The sequence below is a fragment of the Coenobita brevimanus genome, chromosome 81 (assembly GCF_032717465.1).
Source record: "Coenobita brevimanus isolate Jiangsu-jjx chromosome 81, ASM3271746v2, whole genome shotgun sequence".
Classification (NCBI taxonomy): Eukaryota; Metazoa; Arthropoda; class Malacostraca; order Decapoda; family Coenobitidae; genus Coenobita; species Coenobita brevimanus.
Window position 1 is genome coordinate 13,554,485 of NC_137034.1, and position 26,068 is coordinate 13,580,552.

The window sequence follows — 26,068 nt, forward strand, 5'->3', positions numbered from 1 at the left end:
CCAATATCCTGACTGGAGGTCAGGGGTAGAGAACCAGGAGGCGCTGTATAGGGAATCCAGGGAGTCGTCTATGTGGGGGAGTGGAGTGGCATTCTTGATGGTTACATTATTAAGACGGCGGTAATTGACGCAGAATCGCATCGTGCCATCCTTTTCCTTCACGAGGACGATTGAGGAGGACCAGAAGCTGGTGGAGGGGGAGACGACTCTGGCTTTGATCATCTCCTGTACCTGGCCGTCTTCATCTTCCCGCTGTTTGGAGTTCTTCTGCCGGGACGGCTGCCAGATCGGTGGGCCCGTCTTATGGATCTCATGAGCCAGGTAGGTGGTGTGTCCAATGTCAGCTGGTCCCACCGCAAACAGATCCTGGAAATCCAGGAGGAGGCAATGGAGGGTGTCTGATTGGTGAGTGTAGAGATGGTTGGGGATGGGGGACAGGGGGCAGGGAGTGGGAGGGGGAGGGGACGCAGGGCTCGGCTTCCTCCATCTCTCCGATTATGAGCCCTTTAGGGAGGGTGAGGGGTGAGGAGGCGAGGTTGTCAATCCGGACTGCCATGTGGTGAGGGCGAAGGAAGGTCGAGAGGGTTCCAGGTGGCAGGAATGGGGAGAATAGGAAAGAGGTGCCTGAGGGCCAGTTGAGGGGAACCCAGGCTTCGTGGTGGGGGGGAATGATGACGGTGAAGGAAATGGTGATGGGTAAAGAAGGGGGGGAGGGGGAGTGGTTGGGGGAGAGGGAGGAGGGAAGGAGGGGGGTGCAGAGTCTTCCGGCTGGGGCCATGGCGTGCAGGTGCAGATGGCCCGAGGGGGAGGGAGGGGGTCAGGTGATTTTCGGAACTGGAGCTGTCTGTTGCGGCAATCAATGGTGGCTCCTAACTTCTGCAACAGGTCCAACCCCAGGTATCCGTCGTAATTGCGGCAGGAAGAGTCGAATATTATGAACTGGCTGATGGGTGTCAACGCGCAGGGCCTATGTTTCCCCATGGATTGGCAGGGGCCATCCCCTGCATCCACAAGGTGAGTAGCTGTTGGGAATAATGGGCCAAAGGTCAATTTGTGACAGAAGTAGTGGCTCTATAGGCAGGATCTGGCCACTCCCATATCGACCAGAAGTCTGTCTTTCACCCTGTTCAGCTTCGTCTTGTGGTAAACTGGGGGGCAATATTTGGGGGAAGTGCCCCCCTGCTTGGGCGGTCCTAAAAATCCAACTGTCTGGGGCCTCCTTCTTCCTCCGGCTCCTGTTCCCCAGGTTCGGTCTCCTCTGCAGGTGCGGGTTCATCCTCTGTTACCTCATTCTCTAGAGAGGAAACTTTATGTTGGCCTGGGGTGGTGGTTTTCCATCGTGCAGCTTTCAATTGATCTCTGATATTGTGCAGTGGGCACCTGGAGCTGCACGTGGAGAACTCCCAGGGATTCACTAGGATGAGGTTGGGGTTCTCCATGTGGCTGGGGCACTGGTGGGTGAGGTGTGCCCTTGGCGGGCTGGGTGCTGGGGTGGGGCTGGTGCGGGGCATTGGCGGACGTGGTTTGACTGGGTTGCTGGGGTGCAGGGCGGGAGGTCAGGAGGCAGTGTATCAGTTGAACGTCCTTATCCATGTCTCCGGTTGGGTCATGGATTGTAAAGTGCTCCATGACCATGCTGGGGAGCACTCTCAGAAGAGTATTAAAGGTGTGTTGCTCCCAGGTTTCATCATCTGCCTCTGGGCAGGCAGCAGTGACCAGGCGTCTAGCCTGGATTAAAGTATCATCCAAGTTGCTATCGATAGTTAAACTATGCAGTTGGGATAGCGCCATCACTTTACCTAGTGATGGGGTGATGGCTTGAATCACGAGTTTCATGAAATTCTGCCAGGTGAGCTCCAGGACGATCTTGGGTGCTATATTAGCTGCTGCTTTGCCCAGTAGCGGGAGTTTGACTTAAATTTTCTGCTTATCATCCTTGAAACCAATATCTAGCAAAGGTTTAATAATTGCCAGGTATGTGTGAACATCATACTGTTCAGGGTCAAATTTAGGTAATTGTACATGCAGTTTGGTTGCCATTTTTCCAGTATTTTCTGATTACCTCTCTCGTATGCCCGGGTCAAAAACCACCGCTGTCCACCAGCGTAATGATAGGTATTGCAGGAAGGCCAAGTTTTATATATTTGTGGAGTGGGTGGTACTATTTCACTGTTGGCAATTATTACTTTAACACTGGGGTCTGTGTATGATTTTAGTATCATGCAGCATTATCAGATGGTAGCATGTTCACTGTAATAGACCCGTATATCACTGCTTGGCCGTGTTCAATGTTTCACTGTTACTTTTATTCACTCCACCACTTTTATATTGTCACTGGTGTTTCTCTCACTGACTTCCTTTATATGGTTAACTCACTGCTCTGCCTTCATGTCACTAAGTCACGGACACTGTGCTTTCATTGTCACTCCTTTCAGGTCTGGGAGTCGTGGCGGTCAGGTACAAGGGCGGCGTAGGTGACTCAGCCTCACTACTGACGGGGTTGTTGCCGGTGGCCTTTGTGTTCAGGGGGCACAGGATCACGCGTAGGGGCGTCCTCTCTCATCCAGGGCTGCGGGTAGCGAAGGGCACCGTGCTTTTGGGGCTTGGGGCGGGAGTATGGCCCTCAGGGCTGGGGCTGAATAGCTGCCTGAACTTCTCGCTCAGGTGTCTGATGGAAGACGAAGGTCTCCAGCATCGGGGTGTAGAGAGGTCCCGCCCAGGGGTCCTGGGGGCGGTCTGGGGCTCCCGAGGGCTGCTGTCCCCAGTGCTCGGTGGCGCCGTCAGGAAGGGGCTGCGACACTGGTCTACATCGGGGTCCGTCATGTGAGTCCTCTCTAGATCTGGCTGCAGGGAGAAGAGGCCAGGGGAAGTCACGGGGCCTCTCCAGTACTCCTCCAGGTTGGGGACTCCCTCTGAGTTGTAGGTTGGTGAACCGGAGTCAGCACCTGATGGAGGGGCGGCTACCGGCCATCTCCTGCTGTAGGGCCCAGCTACTGGCCGTGGCCTTCTAGGGGCGCAGCTACAGGCTGTCGCTAAGGCCTGGCTACTGGCCGTGGCCTGGGGAAGGGAGCAGCTTCAAGCCGACTCAGGGGCACCTTCAGAGCGGCTACAGGCCATCTCCTGTTTTCCCTCAGAGCGGATACAGGCCGTCTCCTTCAGCAGGGTTGAGCGGCTACAGGCTGTCTCGGAAAGGACACCTTCAGAGCAGCTACAGGCCATCTCCTGTTTTCCCTCAGAGCTGCAACAGGCCGTCTCCTTCAGGGGGGTTGAGCGGTTACAGGCCATCTCGGAAAGGACACCTTCAGAGCGGCTACAGGCAGTCTCCTGACGAAGGAGGGAGCGGCTGCAGGCCATCTCCTGTTTTCCCTCAGAGCGGCTACGGGCCATCTCTTTCAGGAGGGTTGAGTGGAGACCGGCCGTCTCAGGGGTGCTGACTGGAGCTGGAGTAATAGCTTCACCCCGATGTTGGTTGGGGAAGGCTCGCCCGGAAGGTAGTCTTGTATTCCCGCTATGGTGGCGGCGGGCGAGCTCCGGGTCATGGGGGCGTGCAGCCCGGGCGGACTTATGTTGCTGTCGCCCCGAGTTCTGGCGCACTGTCGTTGCTCCTATGTAGGCTTCTTCTGAGGGTGTTAGGTTGCCCCCTGTGGCACTATACTGCATTTTAGTACCAATCTTCAAGTAAGTGTAGGACATTGCATTCACAGTGAGAGAGACACACAAATTGTGATAGATGTTGAAGTAATAAGTAATCAGAAAGGTGTACTGCACATTGCTATACCTTCCCAGCATAAATACCTGAGTCTGCCTTACATAGAAAACGGCTTTCTCTCACCTACGTGGCAAACGTGAGAGAGTGGGAATGCCTGTATACGAGTATGCAGGGCTCAATAAAACCCATTTCCTAGCTTTGGTGAGTATTTCAATGGTGAAATTCTTTGTTTTCACATCAAAATCTATCATTCTAGCCAAAAAAAAGTCAAAAACTGGCATAAGGCTAAAAACAGCTGGCACGCAGCGGGTTAATGGTTTAAACATTTAAGAAAGTGATGAAATGGTTATACAATGAAGTATTTTCTTAAAATACAATACATGTGCTTGGGGGGTTAGGGGTTCAATACTGGACTGACGGAAGGGACTCAGGGAGTGCTAACTGTCCACGGGTTAATGGGCGCAACACTTTCCCTCCCCGGGCGCTGCCAGCGCACACTACTCCACTGACCACAGGTGAGTGTTATGCATGTTTTATATGTTTAATTAATGTGCAGTCATGTTATTTGCATACTATTTGCTCTCTCAGGTTGCTCTCTGTACAGTTCAGTAATACAGATGTTTGGGTTTTGATACGCCCAGATTTCCCGGACATGTCCTGTATTTAGGTGTCAAAATCTTCGTCCGGGAGGAATTTTAAATATTCTCCAAAGTCCGGAATTTCAGCTTCCATCACTTTTTCTCAAAAAAATTAATATACCATTAAACTCTGTAATGACGAGAGAGAGAGAGAGAGAGAGAGAGAGAGAGAGAGAGAGAGAGAGAGAGAGAGAGAGACTTTCGTTGTTTTCGTCAGCTGGTAAGTGTTGCCAACTTGGCTGGTTTAGTGCTGGCAGCTAGCTAAAATGTCCTGCCTTTTCCTCTTGTTCAGCCACGATTTTTTTTTTCGTACATAGTGCTGTTATAGCCATAAAATAAATGGTAACTGCATACAATTATTGGCTTAGTTTTCATTTTTACACTGTAGCATTTGTTATTCTTATGATCTTATCCTGCATCTAAGGCGTTTCTGCATTTTACAGTCATAATCTTGCCAATTCTGTACTTTGCCTGTTTTTCGGTATATTGTTAAATGATTAAAGAAGGCTCTCCAATCGGATTGAGCCTGTGCAGGTATATATTCAAGGGATGGTTGGGGTTATTGCTCATGTAATGCCACTCACGGATGAGTGAAGCTGGTCACTCTCATCTTAAATGTAAGGATGATGGATTATGGATGGATGGATGGATAGATGCAGTACAACAGTGCTGATGTATTTACAGTATGTATGTATTAGTGGTAGGTGGTGGCGACCATCGTCCACTCACTTGATGTAGTGCTGCCTACGTCATCCTTAGCCTTTATCATTCTGTTTCTATGCCTGCCCTCCTCTCATCCTATTTCTCCCATTTTTCCTGTCACTTTTAATTGCTTTTCTTTCCTTTACAGTGGCTTTACATTGAGTGACAAGCCAAATAGTTTCCTGCAAGTCAAGAAACCATTTACAAAGCTGGGTGGTAACCATATAACCAAACCATACGTGTTCCCTACGTGTCAACAAGTGGGTTGATGGAGGGTTAGTGCCCCTCCCTGTGAAACAAATCTCAAAGTCAAATGGCCACCCCTTACGGGATTATGGCGTCTGGCAATAGATGTATGTATGTATGTATCTATATAGAATGATTGATAGATAGATATAGATATAGATATAGAGAGAGAGATAGACTGATAGATACAGTATATATATATATATATATATATATATATATATATATATATATATATATATATATATATATATATATATATATATATATATATATATTGTTACGGAACAGAGAAAGATAATGTACACTTTAAGTGAGAATACTAAAAATCACTACTGTCCCGTAAAGTTCCAGGTTCAAAACAAAAGAGTTAGGTAAAATTACAAGTTAAAGTTTAATGCTCAAACTAACAACAAAACATTCAGGACTCATAAGGATAATGTAAAACAGGTTAAATATATGGTTAACTGCAATAGCCTCTATTAACACGAAATTAGCAAGTGCAAATTTATCTAAGTCAGCCCTGATAAAATGACAATACACTGGATAATGCTCAGTTAATGCAAGATAAATTATTACAGATACAAACTATTAGTAACAATTGGCTGACATAACCTTACATTAATCACAAAAACTTTACTAGGCCTAAGAATTAACACCCTACGCTACACAGTACAAGAAAAAATGCAATAACAGTTATACTCAAATTACACAGCTGCTAGATGGTTGGAGACTTCCTGAGCACTCACAATAATAACAACTGTACACCCGCGAACCAAAGTTTCGGTACCCCCCTCGATGGAAGGAAGTGGAAGTCAGGGTTAGAGAGAGGGCAGGTGAACGGACAACCGTCAGTGGTACTTTGGAACTGAGCTACGAGGCGAATAGTTAGAAACCTAATGACACTGAATTCGAAACATTTCCATGCTATTCACCTGCAAAACATTATGCGTTCGTAACATACATACTGTAACATATAACATAGACAACTGTGTTATCATGGTGTCCTGTGATACTGACCCATCTGTTTCGGATCCTCATCACACAAATAAAGCACCGAGCCAGTTGTATATAAGTTGCAACTTGTCATTATAACTGCAGTCATAATTTTTGTGAATGTTATCCTGGATTGTCTGTAGCTACAATATAGAATGATTGTGAATTTGATGTTGATTTTCACAGTAGTTGTGCAGATGGTTATATATGTGGCAATTATTTTATGTGGACGACTAAACCACATTGTGATGGACAGCGGAGAGCATTCGCCAATAATTTACTAAAACCAGATGAAATTAGATGCAAACAACACAATATATTATGAGACAACGAAGACACAGCTGTGGTGTCCTGCTCCGCCTTGTTATCAAGGCCTTAACTGGGGCTTCACCTCATACGTGCATTATTTTCTTTCAGTCTCTGCCTCTTTTATTACTCATACTTCCCGGTATCCTCTTACTGCGAGTCGTCATATTCCTTGGAGGGTTTCTTGTCGTCCGGTCCTATAACCCGTACTGTATTACATTATTCCTCGCATCATCACTCCCAGACAAACAACGTTAGCACAAGACTGCTGAATCTGTTAATACCATTATTGCCACTGCCACTACTATTCCCCCTTTCTCCATTGTGTCTACTGCAATTCTCCTCACAGTACTACTACTGCTTCTCCTATTACTACTCCACTATAAATCTGTAGAATAATAAATATGATTGTCCTTATGTCTGTGTATCTGTTAATCATAATTATTGTCCCTGTCCCACCGTCGACAACTCGTCGCTGACCCGGCACCGCTACTCCAGTTCCCACCCACTATGGACTCTACTCCTCCCCCACTCCGACACCACATTACCCTTCACCTCATCCTTGGGCCAGAAGGCCTGTTGTTCACCCTTTACCGGTGAATATACGTGGCATGCATTAATAACAAAAAAGAAGGCACTTGAGAGCTAAGCGGTAATCGCCCTCTAAAATATTCTGTTTGCCAAGTCCAAACTTTAGGCCATATTTTGATACCATGAAGGTTTTATGTTGATAGCTCAAGCCATTCATGAGATTTAATGGTGCTAAAGGCAGGCAATAAAAACTAGTTGACCTTTAGCTGTTAGTTTGGTGACCTTGACTCTGACCCCGAGTTGCCATTTTCGAACTCCTCTAAGATTTTGGCTATATCTTGATACGCTGAAGGCTTCATGTTGATAGCTCAAGCCGTTCATGAGATATAATAGGAACACACACACACACACACACACACACACACACACACACACACACACACACACACACACACACACACACACACACACACAGATGCAGTTAAAAACATGATCGCTCCGCCTTCTAAAGGTAGGCGATAATAATATAATAATAACGACAACATCGTAGATGTGTACTGTAGTGTTCCTAACATTACACTTAATAACTGCAGACCCAAACGTGCTTATATTACGGGGCACTGATATATTAACCACAGACCGTTCTTATCATTACCACTGCATCTTCCCTATAGCGCTTCACCATGGTAATACAACCCACTGTAGTCCTCTGTGAGATCGCTACACTTGTTCGGGAAAAATAACAATGCACAACATGCCTACAAACCACTAAAATAAGCATATGATGTTTCACTGACATCCATCAAATAGCCTAGGAGAAGTTAGTGGACAACCAAACAAACGACTGGACACAGACAGACAGAAGCAGAATGTCTCGCATCGGTACCGGTATGTAACGACCTGACAAAACTCTTGTGATCCTGCATTGCAGGTGTCATCACAGTAATAATAATAATAATAATAATAATAATAATAATAATAATAATAATTAATCACATGTTATTAGGCACGATACTGAGAAGGACACACACTGGAATAGCATGTGTCGACGCAATGCAGAATCTGTTTGCCATGACAGAAGGTTGGGTTGCGGTCAAACATTAATTTAGTATTAGTATAACCCTACCATTACAGCATATTATGGCACTGTTTGGTTTTATATGTCACAGCTGTTTTCACTTGTTTTATCAGGGAGATTATGGTGTTTGTCCTCCTCTGTATCATGGATATTAACATGTGATTACTACTACTACTACTACTATTACTACTACTACTACTATTACTACTACTGCTACCACTACTACTACGATTATTATTATTATTATTATTATTATTATTATTATTATAACTATGATGACACCTACAAAGCAGGATCGTAATAGTTTTGTCAGGTTGTCATATACCGATGCGAGACATTCGACCTCAGTCTATGTCCAGCCGTGTGTTTGTTTGTCCACTAACTTCTAGGCAATTTACTGGATGTCAGTGAAACGTCACAGGTGTATTTTAATGGGTTGTAGGCATGTTGTGCGCTGTTATTTTTCCCAGACATGTGTAGTGATCTCACAAAGGACTTCAGTGGGTTGTATTACTATGGTGAAGTGCTACAGGTAAGGTCCAGTGGCAATGATAGGAACGGTCTGTGGTCGGTTCTGTGGTTAATATATCAGAGCTCCGTAATATAGGCACGTTTGGGTCTGCGACTTTTATAATTATGTAATGTTCGGAATACTGCAGATGTATGTTGTTGCTGTCAATTTTATAATTATTCTTATTAATGCATACCACGTATATTCACCGGTAAAAGGTGAACAACAGGCCTGGTGGCCCAAGAAGGAGGTGAGGGGTAAAATGGTTCGGAGTGGGGGAGGAATAGAGCTCATGGTGGGTGGGAGAGAGGGGGGTGGGGTGCAACTGGGATAGCGGTGCCGGGTCAGTGACAAGTTGTCGACGGTGGGACAGGGACAATATGATTAACAGATTCACAGACATAAGGACAATCATATGTATTATTATACAGATTTATAGTGGAGTAGTAAGAGGAGTAGCAGTAGTAGTACTGTGAGGAGAATTGCAGTAGACACAATGGAGAAAGGGGGAATAGTAGTGGCAGTGGCAATAATGGTATTAACAGATTCAGCAGTCTTGTGCTAACGTTGTTTGTCTGGGAGTGATGATACGAGGAATAATGTAATACAGTACGGGTTATAGGACCGGACGACAAGAAACCCTCCAAGGAATATGACGACTCGCAGTAAGAGGATACCGGGAAGTATGAGTAATAAAAGAGGCAGAGACTGAAGGAAAATAATGCACGTATGAGGTGAAGCCCCAGTTAAGGCCTTGATAACAAGGCGGAGCAGGATACCACAGCTGTGTCTTCGTTGTCTCATAATATATTGTGTTGTTTGCATCTAATTTCATCTGGTTATAGTAAATTATTGGCGAATGCTCTCCGCTGTCCATCACAATGTGGTTTAGTCGTCCACATAAAATAATTGCCACATATATAACCATCCGCACAACTACTGTGAAAATCAACATTAAATTCACAATCATTCTATATTATAGCTATAGACAATCCAGGATAACATTCACAAAAATTATGACTGCAGTTATAATGACAAGTTGCAACTTATATACAACTGGCTCGGTGCTTTACTTGCGTGATGAGGATCCGAAACAGATGGGTCAGTATCACAGGACACCATGATAACACAGTAGTCTATGTTATATGTTACAGTATGTATGTTACGAACGCATAATGTTTTGCAGGTGAATAGCATGGAAATGTTTCGAATTCAGTGTCATTAGGTTTCTAACTATTCGCCTCGTAGCTCAGTTCCAAAGTACCACCGACGGTTGTCCGTTCACCTGCCCTCTCTCTAACCCTGACTTCCACTTCCTTCCATCGAGGGGGGTACCGAAACTTTGGTTCGCGGGTGTACAGGGGAGGACAGAGATGTGAGCAAAATGAGGAGTAGATCTAAGTGGCAATAATGCAGAGACTGAGCTCATTATATAGGGGCCGGCAGAGCTTGATACAACTTGTAAGAAGGACGCGCAAATGAAGCCATGGGGACAAAGAGTTGACAATCCTGCTCTGAACAACAAAAAGAACGACTTACTTTACTATAAGGGTAGAAGGGGGGAGTGAGGTAGAACACGCTCGTGATCAAACATGCAGCATACTGTACGTTAGAATTACACAAATGATGATGAAATCATAGGCTATGTAACACCTCCCCACAAAGAAAGAGAAATTTACAAAGGAAATTTCTTATTACTCTAAAACAATCTGTCTAAAGTCTAGATAAGCAATCTGCAATAACATTTTCTTTCCCCTTGACATGTTGTATGTCTAATGAATACTCCTGAAGAAGTAGACTCCATCTTGTCAATCTCTGATTTTTATCTTTAAACTTACTAAGGAATTTTAGTGGGTTATGATCGGTATAAATGACTATGGGGTCAAAACTAGAACACAAATAAAATGAAAAATGCTGTAAACCCAAAATCAAGGCCAAAAGCTCTTTCTCAATAGTTGAGTAGTTCTTTTGAGGTGGAGTGAACTTCTTACTGTAATAAGATACAGGGTGTTCAATACCCTGATCATCCTCTTGCAGCAAAACAGCCCCAGCTCCTGTATCACTTGCGTCAACAGCCATCTTAAAAGGCTTAGCAAAATTTGGAGTAGCGAGCACTGGCTGACTTGATAGGATAGCTTTAAGTTTGTTGAAAGGGGATTCACAGTTATCGATCCAGACAAATTTAACTCCCTTTTTCAGGAGGTCTGTAAGTGGTGATACAAGAATTGAAAAGTTAAGAACAAATCTCCTGTAATAACCTACCATTCCCAAAAATCTTTGTAGCTCTTTCCTACTTTTAGGTCTGGGAAGATCACTTATAACCTGAACCTAAGCTCCTGGTGGTGCAACATGTCCATCACCAATTATATACGTACCCAAGGTACTGAACTTTAGCTTGACCAAACTCACACTTTGATAAATTAGCTACAAGATTAGCCTGAACCAAACGCTCAAGAAATTTACTGACATGGCATAGGTGATCTTTCCACTTGTCACTGAAGATTAATACATCATCAATATAAACAACACACCCTGCCAAACCCTCTGTTACAACATTCATGAGCTTCTGAAATGTGGCTGGTGCATTCTTCATACCATATGTCATTACAGAACATGCAAAAGTCTTTCCTAGTGTTACAAAACATGAGATCTCCCTAGCACGTTCAGTCATAGGTACTTGCCAGTATCCCTTTAACAAATCAAACTTACTTATGTACCTAGCCTTTCCGATCTTGTCTATGCAATCTTCCATGCGAGGGAGAGAGTAAGTGTCTGTTTTGGTTATCTGATTAACACGTCTGTAGTCGATGCAAAACCACTGTGACCCACCTGGCTTAGAGACTAAAGTGACAGGAGAACTCCACTCGCTCTGACAGGGCTCAATCATCTTGTGGTCCAACAGGTAGCCAAGCTCCTTCTGGATGAGAGGAACTTTCACTGGGTTCACACGGTAAGGAGGCAGTTTAATTGGCTTTGCGTCTCCAACATCGACATCATGCATCAACACAGTGGTTCTTCCTGGAGTGGCACGGAACACTTGCGGGTACCCCTGCAGTAATGCCGAAAACTCCTGCCTTTCCTCGGGAGCTAGATGAGAAAGCTTAGTCTGGAGATCATTCATGATATCAGGATTATTCCCCAAACTATCACTCAGGCTCATGCTGCATGGGAGAACTTCACTTGCAGACTCGGGTGGAACAGCTACATTGCAGACTGGGTTATTTTCGTCCCGCCTGTGATATAACTTTAGCATGTTGATGTGACAAAGTTGCTTGTTCTTTCTACGATCTGGTGTGGCGATGACATAGTTGACATCACTGAGTTTCTTCTCCACAAAATAAGGACCACTAAACTTGGCTTGAAGAGGTTGCCCATGCACCGGTAGCAGAATCAAAACCTGATCTCCTGGCTGAAAGTGCCGTAACCTGGTCTTCTTTTATCATACCAAGTCTTCATCTTCTCCTGAGCAGCTCCTAAATTCTCTCTCGCCAGCTGTAAAGCAGTGGACAGCCGTTCTTTGAACTTCATCACATACTCCAGCAGGTTGATGTCATCTTCCTCTGACAGCCAGCATTCCTTGAGTAACTTAAGGGGTCCTCTTACTTCATGGCCAAACAGTAGTTCAAAAGGTGAGAAGCCCAGTGATTCATTTGGAGATTCTCTTGCGGCAAACACAACGAATGGAAGACCTTTATCCCAGTCTTTCTGATGTTCCAAACAGTATTTCTTGAGCATCGATTTGAGTGTTTGATGATATCTCTCCAACGCTCCTTGGGTCTGGGGATGGTAAGCTGAAGACGTGATCTGGGTGATGCCCAACTCATTCAGAGACTGCTTGAAAACATTTGACATGAAATTACTTCCCCGGTCTGACTGTACCTCCCTGGGCAGACCAAACTTTGTGAAGAACCCTAGCATTTCCTTTACCACGTTCTTTGCTGAGATATTTCTAAGTGGAATGGCTTCAGGATAACGAGTAGCCATATCAATCAGGGTCAACACATTAGAAAATCCTGAAGAAATCTTAGGAAGAGGGCCCACAATATCCACCAACACACAGGTGAAAGGCGCCTCAAAAGGAGGAATAGAAACTAAAGGTGCAACCTTTTCGGTCTGATTACACTTCCCCACGACTTGACAGGTGTGACAAGACTTACAATACCAGGAAACATCCCTGAAGATACCTGGCCAGTAGAAGTGTTTCAAAATGCGTGCCACAGTCTTCCTCACTCCAAGGTGTCCTGCCAAACTGGAATCATGAGCCACTCTAATGATATCCTGCCTACAAACACGAGGGATGACAACTAGATGTACAACCTCCCACTCACATTCGGCTGATGCTGTTGGGGGTCTCCACTTCCTCATAAGTACTCCTGACTTTACATAATAACAAGTAGAAGCACCAGCTGTCTCTTCCTCACTGCAAGCAGAGTTAGCTAGACCTTTCAACTCAGGGTCAGCAACCTGCAACTCAACCAACTCTTGACGAGACAAATTATCAACACTACGGGGTACTGCCTCATCTGGTGAGTGGTCCAAATTAGCAAGAAAAGTGTCAGCTAGGATAACATCATCATCATTGTTATCCTCTAAGTCACCAGTAACTTTAGACTTAGCCCTAGTGACAGCACATGCAGAGAACACATCAGGGACACCACAATCCTGGGTCGCAGCCACTGGCTCACTAGACAACTGAGGAGCTGGACACACTTGACTTCCACCAATATCATTTCCAAGTAAGAAAGTTACACCTGACATTGGGAGTGTCTCAACCAACCCAACCATAACGGAACCATTAACAAAACCAGACTCTAAATTCACTCTGCACAGAGGAACAGAGAAGTAATTATTCCCTACACCTTGTAAGATTACAGTTTCATCAGAGGAATTATCGTTAGAGCCTAGAACACTGGTCAGCATAAGGGATTGGCAAGCACCTGTATCACGATATATTTTAACTAATTTCCTGTTCTTACTGTCCAGAGGGCTGACAAAACCTTCAGACAGGAAATTAGCACATGAACTCTTGAGAGTGTCACCCACGTCACTGCTCAGAAGAGGAGCTCCATCATGAAAATTTAATTTACCCCTCAAAGCAGGTTCAGTTAACTCAGTTAAAGAATTTTGGGAACTCTCAAGGGTGGACACTAGACCAATTGACTGAACATTTAAAGACTCCTTTTTGTTCACATCATGCTGTCTCCTGAAACATTTCTCCGTAGTATGACCAAGCTTACTACAATAAGTACATTTACTTTTCTGAAATCTAGAGGTGAAGCTGGTATTTACTTCCTGAGAAACATCATCTTTATTCTCCCTCCTGTTACCTGTACTCTGAATAGAGGCAACGTACTTACTCTCAGCTTTCCCTTTTTCTCTAGAATATCTCTTGTGAGTGAGAACATATTCATCAGCTAAAACTGCAGCATCAGACAAATTATCTATTCTTCTCTCATCAAGATATAGGCTTACATCTTTATAAATACACCTTTTGAAGTCCTCCAGCAAAATCATCTGCTTAAATTTGTCAAAATCAGAATCCACATTCTTAGAATTTAACCACTGCTCTAACAGATCTTCTTTGATTTTTGCATACTCAACATGGGATTGCTTATCTTGCTTATAAGTTGTCCTAAATTTTACTCTATAGGCTTCAGGAACAAGCTCATAGGCCTTAAGAATCAAGCTCTTAACTACATCATAATTATCAGATTGATCCTGAGGCAAAGATGCATAAGTTACTTGAGCTTTACTGGTGAGAACAGTTTGAAGGAGTACTGGCCAATACTTTTTGCGCCAATTAAAACCTGTAGCTACCCTCTCAAACAACTGAAAATACTTAGTTAAATCAGATTCATTAAAAGGAGGGACAAGTTTAACATTTTTAGCCACATCTAAATCATCAGAGCTAGATGATCCAGTTCCACCTTGTTTCATGCGATACTCATGGTCTGCCTGAATCCTAGCAATTTCAACTTGTGCCTCAGCCTCCTTAGCTTTTGCCTGAAATTCGGCCTTCTTAGCACGAGCCTCCTTCAGGGCTAGCTGTAACTTAGCTAATTCAATCTGCGTTTGCTCATTTGGAGGAGTTACATTAAACAAGCTTTCATTAATCATGTCAACAATTTGATCTTTAGAATGATGAGAGCGAACAGCAATTCCCAATTGTTGAGCAACAAGCTTAAGTTCATTCTTTGTTCTGTTTTCTACATCACACACTGTTTGCACATTTGGCAAAAAATCTTTGGCTTCATCAAGCGTAGTAATAGTAGACATCATGAATAAATCACAGTCACAAAATATCAAGCAATATCCTTATGATAATATCCTGAATATCCTGATAAGAGGTCGCCAAATTTATGTTATGGAACAGAGAAAGATAATGTACACTTTAAGTGAGAATACTAAAAATCACTACTGTCCCGTAAAGTTCCAGGTTCAAAACAAAAGAGTTAGGTAAAATTACAAGTTAAAGTTTAATGCTCAAACTAACAACAAAACATTCAGGACTCATAAGGATAATGTAAAACAGGTTAAGTATATGGTTAACTGGAATAGCCTCTATTAACACGAAATTAGCAAGTGCAAATTTATCTAAGTCAACCCTGATAAAATGACAATACACTGGATAATGCTCAGTTAATGCAAGATAAATTATTACAGATACAAACTATTATTAACAATTGGCTGACATAACCTTACATTAATCACAAAAACCTTACTAGGCCTAAGAATTAACACCCTACGCTACACAGTACAAGAGAAAATGCAATAACAGTTATACTTAAATTACACAGCTGCTAGATGGTTGGAGACTTCCTGAGCACTCACAATAATAACAACTGTACAGGGGAGGACAGAGATGTGAGCAAAATGAGGGGTAGATCTAAGTGGCAATAATGCAGAGACTGAGCTCATTATATAGGGGCCGGCAGAGCTTGATACAACTTGTAAGAAGGACGCGCAAATGAAGCCATGGGGACAAAGAGTTGACAATCCTGCTCTGAACAAGAGAAAGAACGACTTACTTTACTATAAGGGTAGAAGGGGGGAGTGAGGTAGAACACGCTCGTGATCAAACATGCAGGATACTGTACGTTAGAATTACACAAAGGATGATGAAATCATAGGCTATATAACAATATATATATATATATATATATATATATATATATATATATATATATATATATATATATATATATATATTTATATATATATATTTATATATATATATTTATATATATATATACAATTTAAGGTTTGAATCGACTCCACCAGTTCGAATAAAATCAGTTGGAAGGGTCGAGACATGTCTAGGTAAAAACTGACGTCACTGCTCGACACTGTCACCGGCACATATACTGAAACGTGTATTATGGCAAAAAGAGATATTTTTTGGCCACTTTTAAGCATATAGACTCGCTGGACATTCGTTTCACCAATTTATCCCAAACCAGTTATCTGGATTTCCAGAGGGCGTTTAATAATGTACCTCATCGATAGTTGACAGCAAAATCTCACGCACTGGGAATTGGGGAGAACTCGCTGCATGCACTGAGTACTGGTTGACTGACCAGCACCAGAGATTAATAGTCAGCGGGGAAACCTATGACTCATCATTTACAAGTTGGGTTCTCTAGGACTCTGTTCAAGGGTCATTTATTATCTATCGTTTACATTAGTGATATAGATGTGAGCATCATTAGTCGAACTGCAAAATCTGCAGAAGACACAAAGCCAGGAGTTAATGCCTCTTTATTTGGGATGGTAGAAGAACTATGTTGGGAATCGGTCAAAGTAGGGGAGTGGTCTGAACGGTGGCAAATGCTGTTCGTCCTAGATGAGTGCAGGGTGATGTACATTAGTCATGCAGATCCAAACAAACGAACAACTCTTTGTTAGGTATGTCAGGAAGTGCAATCAGCAGTACCTACTTAGAGAAAGACCTAGGTTTACCAATTAGCAGTGACCTCAGGTTCTCCAAACAGTGCATTGAGGAGAAAGAGAAAGAAAAAGAAAGAGTGTTTTTTAGGTTATAATGAGAGGCAGTTTAAATACAGAAACAAGGAGATAACTTTCTTTCTGTATATGCTCTTGTTAGGTCACATCTGGAAGAATGGGCGTACTAGGCGGGGGTCTGGGGAACTTTCCTGCCTTCACCCCCCAGGACCAGGAAAATTAGTCTTTCAGGGCGAAAGATAATTAATGTGGGTAGATCTTTCTGATGGTATCCTGGTATCTCTAAAGGGAAGTATATTTCAAGTGTTTGAAATCTCGCATTATTAATGTGTGAAGATTTATTGATTTAATTGTTTTCCTTTGTGAAGAGTCATATTCATTACTGACCATCACTTTCGTGTGTATATTGATCTGAACATGAGATGTTAAACTAATAAAATACTTGAACACGCACAAATATCTATCTATTTATCTTTCTATATATCTATATATCTATATCTATCTATCTATCTATCTATCTATATATCTATCTATCTATCTATCTATATACATATAAAATTACATATATGTATGTATGTGTGTATGTATGTCTATAGATAGATAGATAGATAAATCTAGATATATATTAATGAACTGTGGATATGTAGTAGTAGTTACTCGTATTTGGCAATCAGGGAGGCTTCGAACATATTCAGGGAAAACTCCTTCCCTCCCCTCACCCGTTCTATGAGTTCCCGTGCTCGTATATCTGGAATACGAGTATGCTGCACAGTTCTGGTACTGAGGGGTTTGCAAAAGTCCAGGCATGAGCTACGTAAATGATCCCATCCATCAGGCTAAAGGGATACCAGAGTACATTGTAGGACCGGATCTCTTTTCATTGGAGATTATGCGTTTGTACAGACAGCAAATTAAGATATCAGAATTCTGCATTGATCTGAAAACGCTGACTCGAAGCACATTTCTAATTTAAATAGCAGCTCAACGAAGAATCATGGATGGACACTTGGCATGTAGGGTACCGTTACCACCATAACTGATATTGTCTTCACATATAAGACTTGCAGTACCTGGAATTAGCTGCCATCGCAGGTTGTTGTCAGTTCCTCAACAGAGCAGCTTAAAGCCAGGTTAGATAAAGTTTTTAAAGCCTAACATAGTGGTAGATTCAGCGTTTCCTACTTTCCTGTAAAATTTCTTAGCCCGACCATTTCCCCCGGGGTTTGGTGCACCACCTTTTTCCGTGTCCGTTCTTCGGGTGGGAGAAGTGGGTGGCGAGAGCCTTCATCATTATCATATTTTACTCTCACTAGCTGAGTAGCAACGTGTACCTGACAACTTCATTCGTAGTAGCCTATCTCCTTGGTATAGGTCGTGAGGTCTTTTGAGGTACTACTTGTCCATATAACTCTCTCTCTCTCTCTCTCTCTCTCTCTCTCTCTCTCTGACTGTCCATCCGTTTGTTTCCATATTAATGTCGTCTTCGTTCTCCATATCTACCTATTTGCTGCTTACCTGTTTATCTCTCTGTCTATCTGTCTCTATCTCACCGTTTTTTGTCTGTCGAGTTATCTAAATCTATCTTCCTGTTGGTAGAATGAAATACTCTTGTTGCTAGTTATTTATTTGTTCGTCTCTCAGATCTCTGGATGGTATTCATACAGCTCCATATATAATATATAATATTTTAAATGCATAGTATATTTGAAATCATATTAATATAAGGGACATTTGAGGCAAGTAATATAATGAAAACATACTCGTACACTGTAGCCTGTATACAGTGGATGTCTGCATGATTTTCTCACATGGAATCGAAGCTAGAGCTGATCTGCAGTTAACCTTGTTATATTGTAACTTTGGATAATTCCAGATGTGATGTCAGCATTGTGAGCTACGACTTACAGTGACGCTTGCCTGATATTCATTGCTGCCAAACAGACATTGTTATTTCAAAAAGAAAAAGTTTATTTTTCTTTACACTGGTGTTCATTAGTGTTCGTGCAGCATGTGATGTTTGAGTCGTTGTTAACATCGCTCTTCAATAGTGATGTTAAGTGCTGGTGGTACAGTGATGTTTAAGTCATTGTTGATTTCGCTCAGCGGTGACGTTGTCTAGCGCTGGTGGTACGAGTGATGTTTGAGCCGTTGTCCGTGGTGGTTGGCGAAGAGTACGGCAAAAATTGACTACCCTTGAATGATGATGTGAGCCCTCTCGCAAACAAACCTGTCATAGTAATAGGGTCAGTTATCACACATCACCAAGAGTAACACTAATATCACAACCGCTGTTACTCACTGTTGGTCACTGCATACTTTACCAAACACAGTGTCAACGACAGAACCAGTTTTACCAATTATTGGTCACCACACACGTTATTAAACACAGAACCAGCATCACAACCAGTGCTATTTGCTGCCATGTCAAAGATTGAATTTGGATATTGTTGCAGAATGTAAGAATTCACGAACTCAAAATTTGTTCTGCTCTTCATCCTCAAAACTCCCGTCCTTGCTCATCATACTGAATATATGAAAGTATTCACTGTGCACTACGTAACCTGCCTCCTTTCAAATACCACAACTTTATTCATTGCTATAATTTTTGGTTCTGACACACACTTCCAAAATCGCTCATCAAGCCTTCAAACTCTCATCCAGTTTGCAGTCAGCTGAATATTATCATCAGCAAATACAGCATAGGCAATTTTCAAACCCAGCCCTCTCTCACGGGCGCACTGACAGTGCCTTGTTTGCCTTTTTTTTTTTTTTTTTTTTTTCGGTAACACCATCCACAGTATATGCTGGCATATAATGAAAAACCATGGAGACATATCCTTATTTCAGTCCATCACTTAAATCAAAGATTTTTTTTTTTTAAATCATGCATTGCCGCCCTTGCGTCCTCACACATACTCCTACCAGCATTCAACAATATCCCCTTTACTCCATATATTACCAACACTCACCACATTCAACTTCCCTGACAGTCCAAATATAAAAACTCACCTTCTCTTGGAATTACAGCCTTCGTCGTTCCATGCATAATTCCTCTCGTCTCTCATCTCCACACAGTCTTCGTTGCTCCAGGACCATTTCCCGTTGTTAGGTTCACCACTGTTAAACCTGAATTACACGCAAACAGGGATGGATGAGAAGAAATAAATTAAGTTTCATATTCAATATCGTAATAAAAACACATGGTCCAAGCTGATATTTGAGGGGATGATGGCCTCAGCCGTACCCGAGTCAGACACAGACAGGTGTTGGAAAAAAAAAAAAAAAAAAAAAAAAAAAAAAAAACGAAGTTACAGAATCAGTATTGCAATAAAGAAACAACGAACTTGGAAGTTAATTTGGATGAAGACTACTAAGGCACAAAGCCATCACTGAAATAGAGATACTGTACAGATGTCATTTGTATTTCAAGCTGTCACAAGACAAGCTGGGTGAAACGGAAATGTTTGGTGGAGAACTAAACAACTACAGCAGTTTACATAATGGAAACCACAAAACAACAGAAATAACATACAATGTGAAGGAAGCTGCAGCATCATTCGAATCCCAGACAAACGTCCCTTCGTTGCTTTTGTCATTCAGACCAATCCATGCACTTGTTGTTAAAAGACCTGGGTATCAGAAAAAATAGGAGAGTGAAACGTATGATCATTATGATCGATGATGATGATGATGACGATGATTAGAACGCCGTAAAATTGTCCAAGGACAATTATGAAAAAAAATCCCACAGCACTTGCCTATTAGAAGCCGAACTATAAAGAGATCTTAAGGTTAAGGTCACTGATATTTTAGGTCAACAAGATCTATAAGTCAAGCAAGTTTGGTGGCTCTAACTTTATTTTTTATTTTATTATTATTATATTTTTCATGTAAAATCGGGTGACTTCTCTGCCTTCCGGAGTAGTACAAAATTTTGGCCCATAAGCAATCTCAGGGAATAATGATCCAATGTGGACTATTTTAAGCACTGCATTCTGACCATGTTCCAGGCATAGTCCATAATAATTTCAATCTCTCACTTAAGTGGTTCTTGAATTTATTTTAATGTCACTTGGCTTTGTTTTGTTATTTTGTTTCGGATCCTAACAGGGTTCCGGTAATCAGATAAGGATGATATCTGGTCTGATGAAGCAGTCAACCAGTACTATAATATGGCTAAGAATGAAGGCAGTAGCTCAAATGATGTGCAAATGGCGACGATGAAGATCTTCCCTAAATAATAATAATAATCATAATAATAATCATAACAACAACAAAAAAACAGCAACAACATAAACTATCGTCAGTACTTTACAGTTGCAAAAAACATATTAACTGAATAATTTACTTAATAGAACTTAAGCATTTTATACACTTCAGTCCTATACCTCATCAAGAAGAAGACTGCTTCTAGAACTCCTTTCAGTATTGCATACAGCACGTAAATTGTCGTGTCTGCGATATTTACTAAAATGATGGTCATATTAAACTGTTAAAGATGTTTTATATGAGAATACTAAGGCGTCGCGTGCTTTATGTCACGGTATGAAGAAACGTTGGTCTATAAGCTGACGAGAATATGAACCTCTGGTAATACAAGGATGTATATTTTGGACTCACTCTTAATAAAGTCGTTCTCATCTCCGCTAGTAATAGTAACGTAGTCACCACCATTCTCCTTGCAGTAAGCTCTCCCCTTTTCCCACGTGCCTTCTTTGGTAGAGATGTGATAGCAGGAACTCTCGAACATTTCCCATCCACTGGGGCAAACGTAAGAGACGGTGGGAGCAGGAGTGGTTGTTGTGGTTGTGGTTGGTTTAGTTGTGGGTTGAGGTATAGTTGTGGGCGAGTCAGTGCGGTGTGTGGGAACTGCTGTGTCCAAGTTGCCAACACAGTCTACAAACGGAGTGCTTTCTTGTGGCTGACTGGTGACCAGTTGGGTCGGGCTCTCAGAGAGAGGCTGTGTGGAACCTTCACCGACTGTTGTAATCTCAGAGGGGGGCTGAGCGGAACTCTCACTGACCGGTGTTGGGCCCTCACTGACTGGTGTTGGTCCCTCACTGACTGGTGTTGGTCCCTCACTGACTGGTGTTGGGCCCTCACTGACTGGTGTTGGGCCCTCACTGACTGGTGTTGGGCCCTCACTGACTGGTGTTGGGCCCTCACTGACTGGTGTTGGGCCCTCACTGACTGGTGTTGGGCCCTCACTGACTGGTGTTGGGCCCTCACTGACTGGTGTTGGGCCCTCACTGGGTGATTCACTGACTGGTGTTGGTCCCTCACTGACTGGTGTTGGGCCCTCACTGACTGGTGTTGGGCCCTCACTGACCGGTGTTGGGCCCTCACTGACCGGTGTTGGGCCCTCACTGACTGGTGTTGGGCCCTCACTGACTGGTGTTGGGCCCTCACTGACCGGTGTTGGGCCCTCACTGACCGGTGTTGGGCCCTCACTGACCGGTGTTGGGCCCTCACTGACCGGTGTTGGGCCCTCACTGACTGGTGTTGGGCCCTCACTGACTGGTGTTGGTCCCTCACTGACTGGTGTTGGTCCCTCACTGACTGGTGTTGGTTCCTCACTGACTGGTGTTGGTCCCTCACTGACTGGTGTTGGTCCCTCACTGACTGGTGTTGGTCCCTCACTGACTGGTGTTGGTCCCTCACTGACTGGTGTTGGTCCCTCACTGACTGGTGTTGGTCCCTCACTGACTGGTGTTGGGCCCTCACTGACTGGTGTTGGGCCCTCACTGACTGGTGTTGGGCCCTCACTGACTGGTGTTGGGCCCTCACTGGGTGATTCACTGACTGGTGTTGGGCCCTCACTGACTGGTGTTGGGCCCTCACTGACTGGTGTTGGGCCCTCACTGACTGGTGTTGGGCCCTCACTGACCGGTGTTGGGCCCTCACTGACTGGTGTTGGGCCCTCACTGACTGGTGTTGGGCCCTCACTGACTGGTGTTGGGCCCTCACTGACCGGTGTTGGGCCCTCACTGACCGGTGTTGGGCCCTCACTGACTGGTGTTGGGCCCTCACTGACTGGTGTTGGGCCTTCACTGACTGGTGTTGGGCCCTCACTGACTGGTGTTGGGCCCTCACTGACTGGTGTTGGGCCCTCACTGGGTGATTCACTGACTGGTGTTGGGCCCTCACTGACTGGTGTTGGGCCCTCACTGACTGGTGTTGGGCCCTCACTGACTGGTGTTGGGCCCTCACTGACTGGTGTTGGGCCCTCACTGACTGGTGTTGGGCCCTCACTGACCGGTGTTGGGCCCTCACTGACTGGTGTTGGGCCCTCACTGACCGGTGTTGGGCCCTCACTGACCGGTGTTGGGCCCTCACTGACTGGTGTTGGGCCCTCACTGGGTGATCCACTGACTGGTGTTGGGCCCTCACTGGGTGATTCACTGACTGGTGTTGGGCCCTCACTGGGTGATTCACTGACTGGTGTTGGGCCCTCACTGGGTGATTCACTGACTGGTGTTGGGCCCTCACTGGGTGATTCACTGACTGGTGTTGGGCCCTCACTGACTGGTGTTGGGCCCTCACTGACTGGTGTTGGGCCCTCACTGGGTGATTCACTGACTGGTGTTGGGCCCTCACTGACTTGTGTTGGGCCCTCACTGACTGGTGTTGGGCCCTCACTGGGTGATTCACTGACTGGTGTTGGGCCCTCACTGACTGGTGTTGGGCCCTCACTGACCGGTGTTGGGCCCTCACTGACTGGTGTTGGGCCCTCACTGACTGGTGTTGGGCCCTCACTGACTGGTGTTGGGCCCTCACTGACTGGTGTTGGGCCCTCACTGACTGGTGTTGGGCCCTCACTGACTGGTGTTGGGCCCTCACTGACTGGTGTTGGGCCCTCACTGACTGGTGTTGGGCCCTCACTGACTGGTGTTGGGCCCTCACTGACTGGTGTTGGGCCCTCACTGACCGGTGTTGGGCCCTCACTGACTGGTGTTGGGCCCTCACTGACTGGTGTTGGGCCCTCACTGACTGGTGTTGGGCCCTCACTGACTGGTGTTGGGCCCTCACTGACTGGTGTTGGGCCCTCACTGACCGGTGTTTGGCCCTCACTGACTGGTGTTGGGCCCTCACTGACTGGTGTTGGGCCCTCACTGGGTGATTCACTGACTGGTGTTGTGTCCCCACTGGGTGATTCACTGACTGGTGTTGTGTCCCCACTGGGTGATTCACTGACTGGTGTTGTGTTCTCACTGGGTGATTCACTGACTGGTGTTGTGTCCCCACTGGGTGATTCACTGACTGGTGATGGGCCCTCACTGGGTGATTCACTGACTGTTGATAAGCTCTGGCTGGGTGATTCACTGACTGATGTTGAACCCTCACCGACTGGTGTTGAACCCACACTGTATGGTTCACTGACTGGTGATGAGCTTTCACTGGGTGATTCACTGACTGGTGATGAGCCTTCACTGGATGATTCACTGACTGGTGATGAGCCCTCACTGGGTGATTCACTGACTGGTGTTGGGCCCTCACTGGGTGATTCACTGACTGGTGATGGGCCCTCACTGGGTGATTCACTGACTATTGTCGAAAAGGTGTCACTAACTGATGTGGAGAAGGTCTCACTGACAGGTGTGACTGGTGTGGAGAAGGTGTCTGTGTGTGTGAATAGTGTGGTGGTGAGGGGAGGCCCGCTACATGCCTCTGACTGCACCAGTGACGCCAGCTCCGCAGGGTCTGAGAAACCAACAGAAACACCATGAAGGGACTGATGCTAGCTGTTGTTCCTCACCTCTCCAGTGAAATGTCTACAGTTTGGCCTCATACACCAGTGATTTTTCTACATGAATTAGTAACCATTATTCAGTTATGTCGCAAAATAGTCGAACTACCCATAATCTTTAGACAGCATGTGATAATTGGGTCTCAGCTCTTATACTGACTGTTATTAAATAATAGTTAGTAAAGGAGTGTGAAAGAAGTATGTTTTTGCTATGGTTTTAAATTCAGATTGCTTTATTAACTTCTGTTTGTATTCCTCAGAGTTCATATAAGAGTAGGTTTACATTTGCGAATAAGTACTTTTTATTCTACTTTGCTGTAGTGCTTCATATATGGAATAATATAATTAACTGCGGATAGTTGTCATGAAACTAACAATGGAAACAGGTCTGATGATTATTAGGATTTTTTAAAGGATGTAGCAGAAGTGTAAGATCACAGTAAGGCTGACCTGGTTCGTCATCAACAAGGGAGCAGATGAGGTCGCCATGCAGGTCGTAATCTATCCTCACCATCAGACCCAACTCTGTCAGTCTAGCCTCTCGCCTGTACATAGGTCCTGCAGCCCATGTCTGGCGGAATGTACCACATGCCATTCCACATAATGCTACTTACAGTGCACTGTATCGAAGAATTATAAACACAGAAAAGATGGAATAATTAGTCAAAATGTAAAGCCACACAGAAAAGAGCTTTTATCGTCTTCAAAGGTCTCTTGGAACATTATTCAATTGGTCAGATGAGTAGCATACGTAAATCATCGTAGAAAAATGTGAGGTACTAAACAATGTTCTCGTCTGGCCCCAGGCAATAATTTTACCTCCCATGGTCAGCCAAATATAATTTTTTCTTGGCTACAACAAAGGCAGAGCTAGAATTTAACCCATATGGGCCCAATGTCCTCAGTGTAGAATGGAACTGGGCAATTGCAAAAGTTAATAAAAGTGGGAACCCCACGGTAGGGACCTATGAGCTTTACGACTATGAGTCGATGGGCGGAGGGTAGTACACCTAGTACCCTTCCAGCACAATCCCTCACACAGGAACCATGGGAGCTAATGAGTTAAAGAATGGGGTGTCCAGGGACTGGCAAAGTTTGTTTATGATATGGGGATATTAAGATATTTCCCCAGAAAGCTGGAGAGGTCAGTGCCACCCTGGTCATCCATCTGCTTACACTAGAGAGTTAAACCAGTCCCAAACACCCTCAAACGGATCCAGAATAACACTAATTTATTAAAGTTCGACCAGATGGGATAATAATGGTATTTAACTGCAGTATCTTTCTTGGACACCAGCAAATACTGGAGCCAAGCTGATGTCACCTTGGCAAGTTCATTTTGTTACTTACACTGTATTTTCGTCGTGTGAAAGTTTAGTTTATGCAACAAGATGAATATATATGTTCATTGTGGTAATTCATTATTGAAATTCAAAGAGAACATTGGAAAATGAGAATAAAATATATGGCATACTATGATGGCATCAGTAACAGCTGGGCGAGATGAGACAGGGATGTATTACCTGCTATAAATTACATCTCTGTGTTAATAAGCCAAACATAATTGTGTTCAGTGTCTCAACGACTATCATGAGTACACTGCTAGGGTTAAAGAATTTATTCTTCTATGTCTGCTGAGGGT